Raw genomic sequence first — 21,272 nt, 5'->3', positions numbered from 1 at the left:
GCTCTCTGGTATACAGCAGGTGCTCAAGGATGATCCTGGAGCTGCCAGGGTAGAGGAGAAGCTACAGCAATAGAGGGAGGACCTGGCCCCTGACACCTACCAGAACAGCTGCAGCGCTGGTGGGGAGGGCCAGCCCCGCAGCAGGCCAGGCTGGACTTGGTCCTCAGAGCACACCTGGGAGCCAGGTGCGTCAGCCCACTCGGTAGAGGGGCTGCAGTTCATCACAGCGGCAAAGCTGGTAGAGGCACCAGTATCTTTCCATGTGGCAGCTTTTCCCCCTAACATTTGACTGTTTTTCAAGGTGTAAAAATGGATAGTAAAGAAATAAGCATCTTTAGTGCTTTCTTCGATGGCAACTTAAAGCACTTTGCAAATACTCACTTGCTATCACTCAGAGGGGGGCTTGAGAGGAAGGCAGCACAGGTGCACGGAGCGACCCACAGCCCCCCTGCAGAGCTGTGTCCCTCCTGAGCCCACCCACTCCAAGTGTCGCATCCCACAGGCCATCACTGGGGGATTTCCTACAGGTTGGGTTGTCCATTGGCCTCCAGCACTTCCATGCCTGTAAGTTACAGCTTTTCAGGATAGTTCCCAGTGGCTTACCAGGTCCAATTTTGAAGATCTGGGGGAACTCTGGGCCCTTCTTCCTTTCATGTATGGTGTGAAGAGTCTGCTCCCACTTCATCGGGAAGACCACCTGCTTCGCCAATAACTTCTGTATGTGTTTTGGATGCATGTATTTATATCCATCGACGTTGGAATGGACAGAAATCAGACGTTTCTTGATCTCAATTGTCTTTAAAACTTGAGCCAGGGTTCCAGGGCTGGCTCCATGAGGTGGGTGTTTACCCCCCCCCTCACTGATAACATTTTAATGCATCTAAAATGATAGAGGAATTCTTTCTTAGGAACTGCAGAGCCTCTAGGTGTCCTGAAATCACCCTGCAGTCAGGCAAGAGGTAGTTGGACACTTCACACACGGGTTTCTCTATGCAGTGCCCCGGGGCTTCTCAACAGACGAAGCTGAACTTTGGACTGAGGCCGGCCGAGCACTGACCACATCCCACGGGGACAGCTTCCGAGGCTTCCTGCATGGCCTCAGCTCAGAGTTGCACTGCATACAAACCTTCATAAAACCTCGTGGCTCCAGCAAACACCAGGACTGCAAATTCTCCCACACCGAATCCAGCAGCAGCCACGCGGTTCTCAACCGCCGGCTGCAGGTGACGGAGTTTCCCGGCAGTGGCCACTGAGGCCACGAAGACGGCGGGCTGTCAGCGTGCGGTGTGGTGCAGGGCGTCCTTTCTTCCTCGTCACGTTCACAACTCCAATCTTTCCCTTTCAACCACATTCACACACGAATTCAGTGCTGTCAGTTGCACTCAACATATTGTGCTATCATCCCCTCTACAGATTTTCAAATATTTACAATCAGCTTTATTAAAAATTCCACACAAATTAAGCATCAGCTCCCCAATATCGTCATTCTATCTCCTGGTCATCTACTCTCTAGATTTTAACTCCATGAGGTTGCTTATTATAGTTAGTTCCTACTAGCAGGACCATACAGTATTTGTCCTTTTATGTCTAGCTTATTTCACTCAACATAATGTCCTCAAGGTTCATCCATGTTGTTGCATGCTTCAGGACTTCATTCCTTCTCACAGCTGATTAATATCCCGTCATATGCATATACCACATTTTGTTTATCCATTCATCAGCTGGTGAACACTTGGCAGTTGTGAACAATGCTGCTCCAAACATCAGTGTGCATTTATCTGTTGGCGTCCCTGCTTTTTCAGCTTTTCTGAGTCTACACCTAATAGCAGGATTGCCAGATCATATGGCAATTCAATACATAACTTCCTGAGAAACCACCAAATTGTCTTCCACAGAGGCTACATCATTCTATAATCCCACTACCAGTGAATAAGTATTCCTATTTCTCCGCATCCTATCCAACACTTGTAGTTTTCTGTTTTTTAAATTGTGGCCATTGCAGTAGGTGCAAAATGATATCTCATTGCGGTTTAGATTTGCATTGCACATGAGCATCTTTTCATGTGCTTTTTAGCTGTTTGTATTTCCTCTTCGGAAAAGTGTCTATTCAAGGCTTTTGCCCATTTTAAATTGGGTTGTTTTTTGTTTTATTGTTGAGTTGTAAGATTTCTTTAAAAATTCTGGTTACTAAAACCTTATCAGATATGTGGTTTCCAAATGTTTTTTTCCCATTGAGTAGGTTGACTTTTCACTTTCTTAACAAAATCCTTTGAAGCAAAAAGTATTTAATTTTGAGGAGGTCCCATTTATCTGTTTTTTCTTTCATTGCTTGTGCTTTGGGTATAAAATCTAAGAAATCACTGCCTAACACAACATCTTAAAGATGCTGCATTACATTTTCTTCTAGAAGTTTTATGGTGTTGGTTCTTACTTTTAGATCTTTGATCCATTTTGAGTTAGTTTTTGTATATGCTGTGAAATAGAGGTCCTCTTTAACTCTTTTGGATATGGATATCTAGTTCTTACAGCACCATTTGTTGAAGAGACTGTTCTATCCCGCTTGAATGGATCTGGTAGCCTTGTCAAAAGTCAATTGACCAAAGTTGTGAGGGGCTATTTCTGAACTCTGAATTCAATTCCATTTATCGATATGTCTATTGTTATGCCAGTACCATGCCATTTTGACCACTGTAGCTTTGTAATATGCTTTAAAGTCAGAAAGTGTGAGTCCTCCAACTTTGTTTTTCTTTCTCAAGATATTTTTGGTAATTTAGGGCTCCTCACCTTTCCATATACATTTGATGATTATTAGTGTGCTGGTTTGAAACTGTTATGTACCCCAGAAAAGCCATGCTCTTTTAATTCTGATCGTGTGAGGGCGGACCTATTGTTTGAGTGGGATCTTTTGATTAGGTTGCTTCCATGGAGATGTAACCTGCAGTCCTTAAAAGAGCTTATGTTTCCCAGGAAATGTCCCACAGTTAGGTGGGACCTTTTGATTAGATGGAGATATGACCTGGAGTCCTTAAAAGACCTCAAGGAGAGTCAGAGAGCCAGTGCTGGTACAGAGAGCAGATCCCTAGGCATGGACACTTGGATGCTGAAAGAGCTGTTTGGAACCAGAAACCCAGAGAGAAGGACAGCAGATGTCACCATGTGCCTTCCTGTGTGATAGAGAAACCACATACTTGATTAGTTTTTCTTGAGTGAAGGTAACCTCTTGTTGGTGCCTTAATTTGGTCATTTTCATGACCTCAGAATTATAACTTGTAACTTAATAAGTCCCCTTTATAAAAGCCAATCAATTTCTGGTATATTGCATTCTGGCAACATTAGCAAGCAAAAACAATTGAATTTTCCATTTCTGCAAAGTATGTACTGGAATTTGGATTGAGAATGCATTGAATCTGTAAATCAGTTTGGGTAGAATTGACATCTTAATATTTAGTCTTCCAATCCATGACACAGAATGTCCTTCCATTTACTTAGGTTTTCTTTGATTTCTTTTAGCAATGTTTTTAGTTTTCTCTGTACAGGTCTTTTACATCCTTGCTTAAAATTATTCTGAAATATTTGATTCTCGTAGTTGCTGTTGTAAATTGAATTTTTTTCTTGATTTCCTCCTCAAATTGCTCATTACTAGTGTATAGAAACACTACTGATTTTTGCATGCTGATCTTGTATCTTGTCACTTTGCTGAACTTGTGTAATAGCTCTAGTGGTTTTGTTGTAGATTTTTTGACTTTATAAGATTCTGTCCTCTGCAAATAGTGAATGTTTTTCCTTCTTCCTTTCCAGTATGGAAATTTTTATTTCTTTTTCTTGCCTAACTGCTTTCTTTAGCTAGAACTTCTAGCACAATGTTGAATAACTGTGGTGACAGTAGGCATCCTTGTCTTGTTCTGGATCTTAGAGGGAAAACTTTCTGTCTTTCACCACTGAGTACAATGCTAGCTGTGGGTTTTTCATATATGCCCTTTATCATGTTAAGGAAGTTTCCTTCTATTCCTGTCTTTTGAAGTGTTTTAAGCAAGAAAGGATGCTGGATTTTGTCAAATGGCTTTTCTGTGTCAATTGAGATGATCATGTGATTTTTCCCTTTCAATTTGTTAATGTGGTGCATTATATTAATTAATTTTCTTATGTTAAATCACCTTTGCATACCCGGCATAAACTACACTTGACCAGGGTGTATAATTCTTTGAATGTGCTATTAAGCAAGCATTTTGTTGAGTTTTTTTGCATCCGTATTCATTGGAGAAATTGGTATATAATTTTCTCTTCTTGTAGTATCTCTGTCTGGCTTTGAAATTAAGGTGATGTTGGCTTCATAGAATGAGCTAGATAGTGTTCACTCCTCTTCAATTTTTTTTTGGAGCGTTTGGGCAGGATTGGTGTTAATTCTTAGAATGATTAATATAATTTACCTGTGAAGCTCTCTGATCCTGGGCTTTATTTTGTTGGTAGATTATTGATGACTGATTCAATCTTTTTACTTGTGATTGGTGTGTTAAGGTTTTCTGTGTCATCTAGAATCTGCAGATTTTTGTGTCTTTCTAGGAATTTGTCCATTTTATCTAAGTTGTCTAATTTGTTGGCATACGTTTGTTCCATAGTATCCTCTTATGATCCTTTTTATTTCTGTGGGTCAGTAGTAATATCCTACCTCTAGTTTCTAATTTTATTTGCAGCTACTCTCTTTTTTTTCCTTGTCAGTCTAGCTGACATTTGTCAATTTTATTGATCTTCTCAAAGAACCAACTTTTGGTTCTTTTAATTCTCTATGTTGTTTTTTGATTCTCAATTTCATTTATTTCTGTTCTAATCTTTGTTATTTTTCCTTTGATTGCTGTAGGATAAGTTTGCTGTTCTTTTTCTAGTTCCTCCAGGTGATCACTTAGAGCTTCTTTTTGATGTAGACATTTAGGGCTATAGATTTCTTTCTCAGCACTGCCTTTTCTGCATCCCATAAGTTTTGATAGTATTCTCATTTTCATCCATTTTGAGATATTTACTGATATCTCTTGAAATTTTTTCTTTGAGCCACTGATTGTTTAGGAGTGTCATTTAACTTCCATATATTTGTGAAGTTTTCCCTTCTCCCCGTTATTGATTTCCAGCTTCATTCCATTATGGTCAGAGAGAGTACTTACAATTTCCATCTTTTCAAATTTACTAAGACATGTTTTGTGACCCAGCCTGTGGTCCACCATGGAGAATGAAACAGAAACACTTGAAATGAATTTATATCTTTCCATTTTGTTTTGCAAGGTTCTCTAAATGCCTATGAAGCCATGTTCAAGTTCTCTGTTTCCTTATTGTTCCTCTGTCTAGATGTTCTTTGTATTGATGAGAGTGGTGTATTGAAGTCTTCAACTGTTATTGTAGAGATGTCTATATCTCCCAGTGTTTGCCTCCTGTATTTTGGGATACCATGGTTAGATGCATAAATATTTATGCTTGTTATTTCTTCTTGGTGGGTTGCCCCTTTTATTAGTATATAGCATCCTGTTTTTTTTGTCTCATAACAGTTTTACATTGAAAGTCTATTTTTACCAATATTAGTATAGCTACTCCAGCTCTTTTTTTGATTATTATTTGTGTGGAATATCTTTTTCTAAACTTTACTTTTAACCTATTTGTGTCCTTGGGTTGAAGGTAAGTCTATTGTAGACAGTATATAGATAGACCATATTAAAAAAAAATATTCTTCTTGACAAATCTTCACACAGATACATTCCATACATAGTGTAAATCAGTGGCTCACAATATCATCATATGGCTGTGTATTCATCACCATGAACATTTGCATCACTCCAGAAAAATAAATAAAAAGAAAAAAGGAAAAACTCATACATATCATGCCCCTTACCCCTCCCTCTCATTAACCACTAGTATTTCCAGCTACACAGTTTATTTTACCCCTTACCCACCATTATTTATTTATTTTTTATGCATTTTTTTTACTCATCTATCCACACCCTGAATAAAAGGAGCATCAGGCACAAGGTTTTCACAATCGCAGGGTCACATTGTAAAAGTTATATTGTTATATAATCGTCTTTAAGAATCAAGGTTACTGGAATGCAGCTTAACAATTTCAGGTACTTCCCGTCAGCCATTCCAATGCACCATAAACTAAAAAGGGATATCTATATAATGCATAACGATAACTTTCAGGATAGCCTTTTGTGATGGTTAGGTTCATGTGTCAACTTGGCTAGGTGTTGGTGACAAGTTTCTGGTCGGGCAGGCACTGCCCTGTCTGTTGCTGTGAGGACATTTCATGGGCTTGACTCATGACCACGCTGGCTGCATCCACAGCTGACTGCATCACTCTTTCTGCTTCAGCCAGGTCCTGAGAGTTCATTGAGGACCTTCACTGGAGCTGCCAGCTCACAACCTGCCCTACAGATCTTGCACGTTGTATTAGTTAGGGTTCTCTAGAGAAACAGAATCAACAGTGAACACTCGCAAATATAAAATTTATAAAACTGTCTCACATGACCACAGGAACACAGAGTCCAAAATCTGCAGGGCAGGCTGTGAAGCCGACGATTCCAATGGAGGGTCTGGAGAAACTCCACAGGAGAGATTCACCAGCCAAAGCAGGAAGGGAGCCTGTCTCTTCTGAATCCTCCTTAAAAGGCTTCCAGTGATTAGATTGAGCATCACTCATTGCAGAAGACACTCCCCTTGGCTGATTACAAATAGAATTAGCTGTGGATGCAGCTGACGTGATCACGATCTAATTCTATGAAATGTCCTCATTGCAACAGACAGACTAGCACTTGCCCAAGCAGACAAACAGGTCCACCACTTGGCCAAGTTGACACATGAACCTGATCATGACACATGCTTACATTCCAACAGTCGCGTGAGAAGCTTTTATAAATCTTACATTTACAGATATCTCTGGCTAATTCTGTTTCTCTAGAGAAATCTAGGTAGTAGAGCTTGATACTGGGAGTTGCTTTTGAGAAACAGAATCTTAAAAATGGGTTTTTACAATTGGTTTTCTACTCTGACTAGACTTAAGGGCACTAATGACTCTGTTTCCAATAATCAGGATGGCAAAAGAGATAGTCAAAATATCACTATTTGATTCTACTAATTGAACACTTATATGGGGCAAGGCTCTGGGTAATATGTTTTTGACACCTTTATGGAGTTTTGTGGAATTAAGAGGTATAAAGATGTTGGCTGGTTGTTGTTAGATATGCTGGATATAGTAATGAGGGAAAGGGATGAGCTGAAGCCTCCAAATGAGAAGCTTATGCACCATATAACAGATGTAAAAGTATCTGTGAGTGCCCTGAAGGAAAATCTTATTTCCTGTAGCTGCAGACTTGAAATCTCTGAAAATCAGACTCCGAGTCTTATTGTTAGAGTAGGAACTTTACCACATAAACTGAAATCTCAACCTTGCAGGATGTCTGCCATTAAAGTGAGAGTACTGATTGGAAAGAAGTGGGACCCTGAAAAATGGGATGGCGACATATGGATTGATAATGATGTCAGTGGAGACTCAGAGTGCTGAGTCTTTTCTAGATAACCCTGTAATGGTCTGCCCTGAGGACATAGCTGCGCCACCTCCTCGGCTTCCTGACCTCTAGTCAGTCCTGAGGAGTTGGCCATTATGTGAAGCACATAATTGCCCCCATGGGAAAATAGCCCTTGCTCCTCTACCTGGAGTGATTAATCCTGTTTCACCAAGTGAAACTGCAAAGGAATGCCCTGAAGTAATTGGCTTGGAAGACACTTCTAATTCTTTTCAGCCACTGAAACTTTATTTTGTCTCATTTCTCTCTTCCTCTTTTTGATCAAGAAGTCTTTCTCAATCCCTTGATGATGGGTCCTGGCTCCTCTTAGGAGTTCTTTCCCATGTTGCCAGGGAGATTTGCACCCCTGGGAGTCATGTCCAACTTAGTGGGGGTGGGGTGGGCAGTGAGTTCACCTGCCGAGTTGCCTTAGAGAGAGATGCCACATCTAAGCAACCAAAGAGGTTCTCTGAGGGTGACTCTTAGGCATAGTTTTAAGTAGGTTTAGCCTGTTCTTTGCAGGAATAAGTTTCATAGGGGCAAACTCCAAGATCGAGGCCTCGGCCTATTGGTTGTCCCCAATGCTTACAAGAATATCGGGAATTCCCCAAATGGGGAAGTTGAATATTTCCTCCTTTCTCCCCAGTCCCTCAAGGGGACTCTGCAAATACTTCTTTATTCAATGCCTAAATTACTCTGGGATATATCAAGGCATCAAACTAACCTGGACAAACCAACAAGATCTCATGCCCTATTCAAGATTCCATGTACTTACAGTGTTCAACTAAACTGACCATACAAGATAAATTTAGTTATGAGCTACCCAAAATATAAAATTTGCAGCAAATAAACATCTCCCCTTTGGTCTCACACAGAAGTTGAAGTTTTAAAATATGGACAATATTATCCTTTACCCTGTATTCTGATTTACCTTAGCCCTATGCAGATCAGCTTCATTCATATCTTTACTTGAAGTCTGATCAATTTTTCAACTTTTTAACACAGTTCCTGTATGGGGTACTGCTGAGTTTCATAGCTTCAGAGCTCTAACTATGAGTCTCGGGTGTCACATAAATACCTGAAATTTTTAAGAATGAAAGGTTATATACAAACAGCTCAGTATCTCAGAATTTAGAAATAACAGTTACAGCTCCTGAATATGTGTGGCTGCTGTAATAGATTACAATCTAGGACCCTTCACAATAGGTCCAAACCTGATAATCCATGTTCTCGACTTCAGTTCACTGAGTTTTTATATTATGGTTAGTCCATATGATTGAGGCATGACAATATTTGTCTTTTTCCCCCTGATATTTCATTCAACATACAATCCTTAAGGTTCATACACCGAGCTGCATGCCTTACAACTTCATTTCTTCTTGTGGCCACTCAGTAGTCCATTGTATGTACATACCATAGTTCCCCCTTCCATTCCTCAGTCATTGTACCCTTAGACCCCCTCCATACATCATGAATCCTGAAGACTGCGATTAACACTAAACACCATTGTGTAAATGTCCATTCGGGTCCCCACTCTCAGTTCCTTCAGGTATATACTGAGAAATGGGGTTTCAGGATCATATGGCAACCCCACCACTAGCCTCCTGTGGAATCACCACACTGCCTTACAAGGGGCTGCATCTCTCAGTTTCCCTATTGACAGTGAATACGCACATCTCTTTCTCTGCATTTTCTCCAGCACTTGTCTCTCTGTTCATTTTAAAACACTTTTATTCATACATCATACAATCCAACCTAAGTGTATAGACATGACTTTGCCACCAAAATCCATATGAAGAGACTTCATTTTCTTCCACAAAGAACCCATATCCCTCCCCCATGCCTGGTACTTGTTGACATTTAGTTTTGTCATAATACCTTTGTTACATTCATGGAAGCATATTATAATATTACTGTCCCCTCAGATCCTAACTTATATTGATTGTACTCCCCTCCACCCCATATGCCATTCATTGTCAACATCCTGCAATTCTATTTTTTTCGCCCTTCAATGGTGACATTCATTTGTTCTCCCTCATGCAAAAACATTTTTTCATTTGTACATTTAATCACCATCATTGTCTACTCTAGGCATTCCTAAATTATACCATCTCAGTCTTTATCTCTATCTTACCTTCTGGTTTCATATGTGACCCCAGCTCTACTCCCTCAATCATACTCACATTCGGCTTTAGTCAGTGTACTTACATTATTGTGCTATAAGCAGGTAATGTTGTGCTATCCAATTCTGATTTTTTTAATCAGTACTGTTGCCTATTCTGTATTCCTTCAGCAACAAATGCCAAATCTCTACCCTATTTCTATCTCCTGATAACCTGTGTTCTTAACTTCAATTCTCAAAGTTCATTCATTAATGTTAATTAATAACAGTGTGACCATAGAGTATATTTCTTTTGTTTCAGGCTAATTTCATTTAACATAATGTCCTTAAAGTTCATCTACACTGTTATGTGCTTCATGACTTTATTCTGTCTTACAGCTGTGTAATATTCCCTCATATGTATATACCACAGCTTGTTTAGCCACTCATTCGTTGATGGACATTTGGGCTGTTTCCATCTCTTGGCAATCATAAATGATGCTGCTATAAACATCGGTGTGCAAATGTCCATTTGCGTCCTTGCCCTCAGGTTCTCTGACTACATACATAGTAATGGGATTGCTGGATCATATGGCAAATCTATACTTAGCTTTCTAAGGAACTGCTAAACTGCCTTCTAGGGCAGTTGTATATCATTTTACATTACCACCAACAGTGGATAAGTGTGACTCTTCCTCCACATCTTCTCCAGCACTTGTTGTTTTCTGTTTGTTTTTTTTTTAATATAATGGCCATTCTAGTGGGTGTGAAATGATATCTCATTGTGGCTTTGATTTGCATCTTAATAATAGCCAGTGAAGTTGAACATCTTTTCACGTGCCTTTTAGTCATTAATATTTCTTCTTCTGAGAATTGTGTGTTCATGTCTTTTCACATTTTTAAATTGGGTTGTTTGTCTTTTTGTTGCTGAGTTGAAAAATCTCTTTATATATTCTGGATACTAAAACCTTATCAATATGTGGTTTCCAAATTTTGCCTCACATTGCATAGGCTGCGCTTTTACTTTCTTGACAACGTTCATTGATGCACAAAAGTGTTTAATTTTGAGAAGTTCTCATTTTTCTATCTCTTTTCTCAATTCTTATGCTTTGGATGTAAGGTATAGGAAACTGCCTCCTACTACAAGATTTATATGGCATTTCCCTACATTTCTTTCTAAAAACTTTATGATATTAGATTAACATTTAGGTCTTTGATCTATTTTGAGTTAATTTTTGTATAGGGTGAGATATAGATCCTCTTTCATTCTTTTGCATATGGATATCCAGTTCTCCAAGCACCATTTATTGAAGAGGCTGCTCTATCCCAGGTGGGTTGGCTTGATCACCTTGTCAAAGATCAATTGCCCATAGATGAGAGGGTCTATTTCTGAACACTCTATTCAATTCCATTCATCAGCATATCTGTCTTAATGCCAGTATCATGCTATTTTGACCACTGTAGCTTCATAATATGCTTTAAAGTCAGGTAGTGTGAGATCTCCCACCATATTTTTCCAACATATTTGATTATTTTGGTTGCTATTAAAAATGGAATTTTTTTCTTGATTTCCTCCTCAGATTGCTCATTATTAGTATATAGAAACACTACTGATGTTTTCATGTTGATCTTGTATCTTGCCACTCTGCTGAAGTTGTTTATTAGCTCTAGTAGCTTTGCTGTAGATTTATTGGGATTTTCGATATACAGTATCATATCATCTGCAAACATTGAGAGTTTTACTTCTTCCTTTCCAATTCGGTTGCCTTTTATTTCTTTTTCTTGTCTAACTGCTCTGGCTAGAACTTCCAACACAATGTTGAATAACAATGGTGACAATGGACATCCTTGCTGTTTCTGATCTTAGAGGGAAATCTTTCAGTCTTTCCCCACTGAGGATGATGTTAGCTGTGGTGGTGGGGGTTCATATATTCCCTTTATCATGTTGAGAAAGTTCCATTTTATTCCTATCCTTTGAAGTGTTTTAAGCAAGAAAGGATGCTGGATTTTGTCAGTTGCCTTTTCTGTATCAATCAAGATGAGAAAAAGGTGTATCCTGCTGTTGCGGGGTGTAATGTTCTATAAATGTCTGTTAAGTCTAGTTCATCTATTGCATTATTCAAATTCTGTGTTTCTTTATTGATCCCCTGTCTAGATGTTCTGTTCATTGATGAAAGTGTGGAACTGAAGTCTCCAACTATTGTGGTAGATGTTTCTGTTTCTCTTTTCAATGTTTTCAGCGTTTGCCTCATATGTTTTGGAGCACTCTGGCTTGGTGCATAAATATTTATGTTTGTTATGTCTTCTTGTCGAATTGTTCCTTTTATTAATATATAGTGTCCTTCTTTGTCTCTTTTAACTATTTTACATTTGAAGTCTAATTTGTTGGATATTAGTATAGCTACTCCTGCTGTTTTCTGATTGTTGTTTGCATGAAATATCTTTCCCAACCTTTCACTTCCAACCTATTTTTGTCCTTGGGTCTAAAATGAGTGTCCTGTAGACAGCATATAGATGGGTCCTGTTTTTTAATCCATTCTGCTGTTCTGTGTCTTCTGATTGGGGAGTTTAATTCATTAAGATTTAATGTTATCACTGTAATGGTAGTGCTGTCTTCTACCATTTGCATTTTTTAGGCATGGGCAGGTTCCAGGAATCGAACCTGGGTCTCCAGCATGGCAGGTGAGAACTCTGTCACTGAGCCACCATTGCACCACCCTGTCTTTTTTATTTTATATGTCATCTCATTTTTTTCTCTTTCTACCTTTACTGATAGTCATCATTTCTACACTCTTCTCCAGACGTTTCTCTCCTGCCTTTCCTGATCTGCCTGCAGTGTTCCCTTTAGTATTTCTTGCAGAGCTGGTCTCTAAGTCACAAATTCTCTCAGAGATTGTTTGTGTGAAAATATTTTAATCTCCCCCTTATTCCTCCTCCCCTTCATTTTTTTTTTTTTTTTTTTTTTTTTTAAAGGGAAGGAAAGACAGAGAGAAGGAAGGAAGGATGGAAGGAAGGAAGGGAGGAAGAAAGGGAAACATCTTCTTGTTTTATTATATTTTGTTTGTTTGTTTGTTTTTTACATGGGCTGGGGCCGGGAATCGAACCGGGGTCCTCCGGCATGGCAGGCAAGCACTCTTGCCCGCTGAGCCACCGCGGCCCGCCCCCCTCCCCTTCATTTTTGAAGGATAATTTTGTTGGATATAGAATCCTTGGTTGGCAGTTTTTGTTTTGTAGAATCTTAAATATATTATGCCACTGCTTTCTTGCTTCCATAGTTTCTGCTGAGTTAGCCACACATAGTCTTTTTTTTTTTTTTTTTTTTTTTGCAGGTAACAGGCACTTTCCTCCTTTATTAAGTTCTTATTTTAGGACGTATTGATTTGCAATCCTCAAAAATGGAATTGTATTAAAAACAGCAACAACAAAAAAAACACCAGTTTTCTCCTCCTGCTTCCAACATTCTTATCAGTCACCTTTTTGATCATGAGCAGATTTAAAGATAAAACACATACAGTACATTATCACAATTTTCCAGTTGAAAATTTTTTTCAAATAGCAATTTTATAAATTAAAATTACTAACTAAATCCAGGATCAGCAAATAGTTGCTGGGTGATGAGGAATTTAAACTTTAATGCCACTATGTAATTAATCTGACAGCTCAACCTTGTAACTCAAACCTCATAACACAAGTTAGAGGTGAAAAACTCCTAGTAACTTTAAAATTATGATGTAGGTGTTATGTATTTATGTATGTACACATAAATTTGTGGGCTTTTTGTCACCTCTTCTAAGATCAATCAAGAGGAAGAACAGTAATTGATTTAAAAGTTAGGAACTGGCACAAATTTTAAAACATTTCAACAGTATGTTCTTTGTATGAGCTGCTAACTGAAATCTAAATTAGAATAAGGTTTGTTTTAGTGGTAGTATTTATCATTGCCCAAATTAGTTCAGAAAATGTTATATAAGATATAACATTTCTGTTGTAGCTTGAACTACAACAGATAACTGAAAAAAAAGTTCCTCAATTATTTAGAGAAAAAGTAAATTTTTTTCCATCTGCTAAAATGATTGGATTTTTTTGCATTAAGAATGTCATTCAAGTCTTCTAAAATGAGAATTTTGAGTTCACATTAAGCATCTCTACAATATTTAATCTTTTTAAAACAATACAGTAAGATACATTTGTAAAACATCCAATTTTCTAGATTGAGATAAAAGTAAATAAGAAACTTGAGAGGAATAAGAACACTATTATTTCCCATCTGCAAAGTACAGATATAATAGTCGCTAAGTAAAATAAAAACATTAGCTGGTTTCTAAGGCATACCATTAGCCATTACACCTAAAGTGGGATTTATGGTTGATGAATTGCATTAAACTTTCAGGACATTTGCCTCAAATCGGGTAGAAATAGGGAAGAATCACTTAAGAGTCAGTCTGTAGTCAAGAAAGGTATTTCAACCAAAATGTCTGTCCTCACACCTGTCTAATAACTTAGACATTACTGATGTAGAATTTGGAAGTTTCTGTATAGAAGACTTGTTAGGATGATGTATGGTGCTCAATGCTTTAGAGGTAAACTCAGTTCTCTTTTGTTCAACAATGCCTCATTTCCACTACATTAACCTTGGTCTCCAGTTCCACTATCCAATGTCTGCTTTCCATTAAATCGTATTTCATTGGTACCACATAAACTGATTACATTATAAAAGGCCTCGAGATCACTTGGCTCAATTGTAATGGATGGTTTCTGTAATGTTCCAGGAGCAAGGGAACCCTCTCCAATAATTCTCAGGTTGATAAATTTGATTTTCCAGGTATTTTCTACAAAAGGGCAGGGGATGAGTCAAAAAATTTGTTCAAAAATTCCCGAACAAGTGTTTCCTCCGTGAACAGTCCCAGCAACTCCAACCATAACTAACCCATGGGGAGAAGAAGCACACTTCAATCCATGAGAGTCTAGATCGGGGCTGAGAAAAAGAAATTCTTCTTTCACTAGTGACAGTAAATGAAAGCTCACAATTTCTGCCCCATGGTAGTCTATCATATTTTGTTCTGATATATTGTAATAAAATCTAAGTTTGACATCATGCCAGAAGTGCTGTGGCCCCCAATCATCTTGAAGCAGTCCCAGAAAAGGATTCTGGGAATTAAGAAGTTCAAAGAACCAATGACAGAATTCTTATCCTAATCAACGAAAACCATTTTTTTCAACTTTTTAAATCTTCTTTCCCCTGCATGTTCCCTAGGATCTGGTATTATCTAAAGAATTTCACACAGAACAATGGTTCAGGATATAACTAGAAGATCTATTTACTTGTTGAAAGAGTTGAATGTCTTCTGTCTTTGTAACTGACCCTGGTGATTCTTTCAATTTCAGTTTTGATTGCTTTTTCCAATAATCTTTTGCATGCTGAATAAAGTTGTGTTTTTCAGTAGCTGGAGGTATAATAACTCCTTGAGCTGCCAAGTACGTAAATACGACTTCTCGGTGGACTTTTTTACACCTCAAAAGTTCTTCTACACTTTGACTGTAAACTAATATTGCATCAATGGCATCTTGGCGGTCCTCAAGCTGCCAAGTTGGTGATAGTGTCACATAGGGCTATGATCTGGTCGTTGTCCAGCAGGCCGAGCATTTTGCGACAGCCCTCCATCTCTGGCTAGCTGAGCCCTGGCATCTAGACCCCAAAATAAGGGGAAGAGGAGGACGCCAATAACGTTGCCACTCTAGCAACACAAGTAGTCTTAATGGACTTCTCTTGTGTGATGGTTGCAAAATACTATGTACCCTAGAAAAGCCATTTTAATCCTGAGCCACTCTTTTGTAGGCAGCCATTTCTTTTAATCTTGATCCAATACTGCAGGTTGGAAACTTTTGATTAGATTATCTCCATAGCAAAGTGGTTCTGCCCATTCTAGGTGGGTCTTGATTAGATTACTGCAATCGTTTAAAAGAGGAGACATTTTGGAGAGAGTCATAAATGACAGAGCCAACAGAAAGTTCAGAGCAGAACTGTCGCAGATGCCAACACATGGAGCACAGAGACACAGATGTTTGGAGATGCTTGGAGCCCAGCAAACAACACCATGAGATGTTAAGCAAGCTAGAATCTAGAGAGAGCCAAGGGAACCCAAGAGATGAAAGACAACCCAAAAGAAGCAAAATAGGAATCCCCATAGTACCAGAGGCTGAAAGCAATGGAGCTCATGAGCAAGGGACCAGCTGATGCCAGCCACCTGACTTCCCAGCTGACAGAGCTGGTACTTACCCATCAGCCTTCTTTGAATTAAGGTATCTTTCCTTGGATACCTTAGATTAGACATTTTCATAGCTTAGAACTCTAAACTTGCAACTTATTAAATTCCCTTTTATAAAATTTTTTCCATTTCTTGTATATCACATTCCAGCAGCTTACAAATGAACACATCTTGTATGTAATGGTTGCTTTTCTCTTGTTGCTTTTGAAATTCTCTTTTTCTTTGACATTTGACAACCTGATTAGAAAGTGTCTTGGAGTATGTCTATTTTGATCTATTCTGTTTGCGGTACCCTGCACTTCTTGGATCTATAATTTTATGTCTCTCATAAGAGTTGGGAAATTTTAAGTGATTATTTCTTCCATCAGTCTTTCTCCTTCTTTTGCCTCCTCTTCTCCTTCTGGGACACACACAACACATATATTCATTTGCTTCATGTTGTCATTCAATTCCCTGAGACCCTGCTCATATTTTTCCATTCTTATTCTTATATATTCTTTTGTGTGTTGGGTTTCAGATGTCCAGTCCTCTAGTTCACTAACCTTTTCTTCTGCTTCTTCAAATCTATTATTGTAGGTTTCAGTATTTTTTTCTCTTCTACTGTGCCTTTCATTTCCATAAGTTTTATGATTTGTTTTTTCTAACTTTCAAATTCTTGCTTCTGTTTACCCAACATCTTCTTTATTTCTCCCTCAACTCATTGATTTGATTTTTGATTAAATTTTCTGTGTCTTTTCCAACATCCCGAATTAGTTGCTTCAACTCCTATATCTCATTTGGTGTGCTGGTTTGTTCCTTTGACTTGGCCATATCTTTGATTTTCCTAGTATGACTCATTATTTTTTGCTGGCTGCTAGGCATTTGATTTTCTTAATTAGTTTACTCTGGAGGTTGTTTTCACACTTTTACCTAGGATTTTCCTGCTGTATGGCTTTTTTCTCTATCTGTTCTTTGACATTCAGTTCAACTCATTTTAGACTTCTAGCATAGGATCTGTTTAACTGATCAGAATTTTTCAGTTCATGTTTCCCTGTTTCTTGTCCTTCCTTTATGGTGGCTTTTTTTTTTCTTTTTGACAAGGGTCTCTTCAGATATTATAGACACCAGTCAGATTTTCACAGACCAGACAGGCTCACGTCTCAGGAGGAAAGTGTAGCCAGCATCAATTTCTCCTGAGAGTGAGACTCAGAAGATTGTCAAATTTTCCTATGAAGCCTCTAAACCTTGTAATTTTCCTATCCTGCCCAGCATATAGCACTTGCCTGCCTGCAACTTCCCACCAGCTGAAAGTGATGTGGTACCTTTAATTTCAGCAAACTCTCCCTGCTGGGGGCATTGCTGAGAGGTTATAGGATGGCTTTACTTGCTTCAGTTTTCAAGTCCCTGGGGCCTGAATTCCTTGAAGTAGAGATTCCACTTGAGCTGGGCCCCACCTTTCTTTTGGGGAAGACAAACCCTTTAGGGAATTAACTCCTTTCATCTGACTAGTTAATTTGTCTCTCAGAGAAACTTAATTTCACTCTTGCCTGTGGCAATGCTAAAACCTGTATCCAATGAGCTGTTAAATAGGAGAAAAAAGAAAAAAAAAAGCCTTTTCAGAGCCAGACCCCTGATCCTTGGGTTTGTCAATCAAGAGCTTAAGTTGGTAGGTGGTTCTATGTGCTCTATGGTAGCTTAAGTTGGTAGGTGGTTCTCCAGGCTCTATGTGCCCCCCTTTCTTGAGGCCCAGGTCTTTTCCAGTATTTTGTGCTTTCCAACTCATAAAGTTTCTGTTTTTTTTATTTCTTCCAGCTCTGCCCCTCTCTGCCTAGGCAAAAACTCCTAGTCCCTTTAGTGCTTATTTCAGGTTTATCTGTGCTGGAGCCTATTTTCAGTGGTCAGAATTTGTTAATTCTGCAGTTGAAGCTTGATTGAGCCAAGCACTTGCTAGTAGTAAAATCTGTTTCCTTTCCCCTCGGGAACCAGCTTACTGTGCCTGTGGGGAGGGGCTCCTGCCTCCACAGCTTGGGGGACTTACAGTTCTGTGTGGGGTCTCAGCCATTCCACCTGGCCCAGGCTGGTGTATGCTGTGTGTCTGGTCACTGATGTTCCTCCACCAATTGTTCTAGTCTTCCTGGCTATTTACTAGCTGCTCTGGAGGACAAACCAAATTCTGTACCTCCCTATGTCACCATCTTCTCATACTTTTTTTATCCATTCTTCCAATCTGTGTCTTTTGATGGAGTTTAATTCATTACTAGTCAATGATATTACTGTATAGATAATACTGCAACTAATTTATCCTTTGTTTTTTATATGTCATATCTAATTTTTGTCACTCTTTTGTACCATTTTAGTTACCCTTACTGATCACCCCATTTCTCTACTCTATTCCAAGCCTTTCTCTCCTGTCTTTTCCTTTCAGGCTGTTGAACTCCCTTTAGTATTTCTTGTAGGCTAACTCTCTTGTTGATGGACCTTCTCAGTTTCTGTTAATCTGTGAATATTTTAGACTCTCCCTTACTTTTGAAGGACAGCTTTGCTGGATAAGGATTTCTTGGCTGGCAGTTTTTCTCTTTCAGTACCTCAAATATATTGTCCCACTGCTGTTCTAGTTTGCTAGCTGCTGAAATGCAGTATACTAGAAACAATGGTTTTTTTAAGAAGAGGAATTTAATAAGTTGCTAGTTCTAAGGCCAAGAAAATGTCCCAATTAAAACAAGTTTATAGACATGTCCAATCTAAGCCATCCAGGGAAAGAGACCTTGGTTCAAGAAGGTCGATGATGTTCAGTGTTTCTCTCTCAGCTTGAAGGGCACATGGGAAACATAGTGGCAGCTGCTGGCTTTCTCTTCAGGCCTCTTCTTTATGAAGCTCCCTGGGAGGTGTTTTCCTTCTTCATCTCCAAAAGTTGCTGGCTGGTGGACTCTCTGCTTTGTGGTTCTGCAGCATTCTGCAGCTTTCTCCAAAATACTTCTTCTTTTATAGGATTCCAGAAAAACTAATCAAGACTCATGGGGGAATGGGTGGAGACACATCTCCATCTAATTAAGTTTAATATCTACAATTGAGTCACATCTCCAAGGAGATAACCTAATCAAGTTTCCAACCTATAGTACTGAATAGGGATTAGAAGAAACCGTTGTTCCCACAAGATTGATTAGGATTAAAACATGGCTTCTCTAGGGTACAAAAATCCCTTCAAACCATCACAACTGCCTTCCTGTCTCCATGGTTTCTGATGAGAAATCTGCACTTTGCTTTATTTTGCTTCCCTGGTTTGGGATGAACCACTTTTCTCTTGCTGCTTTCAGAATTCTCACCTTATCTTTGGTATTTGACTTTCTGATTAGTATGTGTTTTGGAGTAGGTCTATTAGGATTTATTCCATTTGGAGTATGTTGTGCTTCTTGGATATATTTTATGTTTTTCATAAGAGTTGGAAAGTTTTTGGCAATTATTCCCTCAAATATTTTTTTCCCTTCTCTTCTCCATCTACAGCACCCACGATGCATATATTTGTGCTTTGATTGAAATCACTGAAATCCTGTTCCATTTTTCTCAATATTTCTCTATCTGTTCTTTTGTCTTAAGATTTCAACTGTCCTGTCCTCTACCCTGCTGATTCTTTTCCTGTCTGTTCAAATCTGTTGTATGCCTTTAGTGTTTGCTTTTTTTTAAATTTTTAAACATTTTTCATTGTGAAATATATGTGTGAAGAAGCAAGAAATTTCCAAGTACATTTTAACAAGTCATAATAGAACTTTTTTTTTTTTTTGCGTAGGCAAGCTTTGGGAATTGAACCTGGATCCATGGCATGGCAGGCAAGAATTCTGCCACTGAGCCACTGTCACACTGCCCTGTAGAACAGATTTTAAAGCTCGGTATGGGTCATAGTTCCACAGTTTTACATTTTTTTCTTCAAATTGCTCCAAGACATGGAGACAAAAAAAATTATCAATATTATGATTCAGCAGCCATATTCATTTCTTAAATCCTATCTTCTGTTATACTCCTCCTTCTCCTTTTCTTTTTTTTTTTTGTGCAAAATAGCAAAAAGTAATAAATTTCAGAGTACATTGCAACAATTGGCTGTAGAACAGATTTCAGAGACTGGGATGGATTACAATTCCAAAATTTTAGTTTCCACTTTTAGCTGCTCTAAGGTACTGGAGACTAAAAGAAATATCAATATAATGATTCAGCAATCATACTCCTTGTTAAACCCTACCTTCTCTGCTCCACCATCACCTTTGATCTTTCTTCCACTCTTTAGGGGTATTTCTGCTATGCTCATTCTAATTTTTTCATGTTGGAAGGGCTGTCGATACTATGTTATAGGAGACCCTCTGCACTCCCTAGGACTTATCTGGTCCAGGGACCCACCTGGAGGTTGTAGGTTTCTGGACAGTTACCCTAGAGCATAGAACCTTTGTAGAATCTTATATAATGCCAAATTAGAGGTATTTGCCTCTAATGTATGCATTTATTTATTTATTTTTCCATGGGCAGGCATTGGGAATTGAATCTGGTCTCGGGCATGGCAGGCGAGAACTCTGCCTACTGAGCCCCTGTGGCCCACCCTTTAATGTATTTTTAATCTATTTAAGTGTGCCTTTCACTCTCATAATTTCTGTTATATTTCTTTTTATGTATTCAAATTCTTCTTTGTACTCAAACACTGCCTTCTTAATATCCTTTATCTCTTTAGTTATATTTTCCTTTATTCTCCTTGAATTGATTTAGGAGATTTGTTTGAACATCTTTGATTATTTTTCCAAAATTCTGTGTCTCTGTCAAAGTTTAAATTTGTTCTTTTGACTGGACCATATTTTCCTGTTTTTTAGGATGGCTTGCATTTTTTTTTTTTGCTGGTGTCTAGGCATCTGATTATCTTGATGAGTTTACTTTGGAATTCAGTTTTTCTCTCTTGCCTAGAGTTTTCTTGTTGTTTGGCCTTATACTAAGGTAATTCTTTGACATTTGGCTCAATTTATTATGGCCCTTTAGAATATCTTGGGTTTAACTGATCGATTTTTTTCCAGCTCTTACTCATCTGATTCTCACTGTGGATATATGGTACATATTTGGGATTGTACTGTTTGTGCAATTAATTCACCCCCAGGAGAAAACTTCTCTTTCTTTCTTCCTTCCCTGGGAGTGTTGACCTGTTCTATTTGTTTTTCATTTGCTTCATAGTTTTTAAACACTCCTTTCATTGTTTCTAGCTGCTTTAGTCTTGAGGGAAAATTCTGGGACCATTTTAAGTCTGTATTTCCCGGTCCAAATAGGATGAGGGGCCCACGAAGGAGGTGCTGATTGGTTCCAAATTGCCCCCAGGAAAAGTCGTGGAAGGATGCGAAACTTCTCTTTGATGATTCCACA

General features: G+C 38.5%; 2 pseudogenes; both read right to left on the bottom strand.

The window, feature by feature from the left end:
• Positions 1-391: 391 nt before the first annotated feature.
• Positions 392-8,767, bottom strand: LOC143680202 (malonyl-CoA-acyl carrier protein transacylase, mitochondrial pseudogene; annotated as a pseudogene).
• A 5,441-nt stretch (positions 8,768-14,208) lies between these two features.
• Positions 14,209-15,328, bottom strand: LOC143678880 (uncharacterized protein C3orf38-like; annotated as a pseudogene).
• Between the last annotated feature and the right edge of the window lie 5,944 nt (positions 15,329-21,272).

The sequence above is a fragment of the Tamandua tetradactyla genome, chromosome 4 (assembly GCF_023851605.1).
Source record: "Tamandua tetradactyla isolate mTamTet1 chromosome 4, mTamTet1.pri, whole genome shotgun sequence".
NCBI classification, from domain to species: domain Eukaryota; kingdom Metazoa; phylum Chordata; class Mammalia; order Pilosa; family Myrmecophagidae; genus Tamandua; species Tamandua tetradactyla.
The sequence above is the reverse complement of the archived record's forward strand: the minus strand, read 5'-3'. Positions and strand labels throughout refer to the sequence as shown.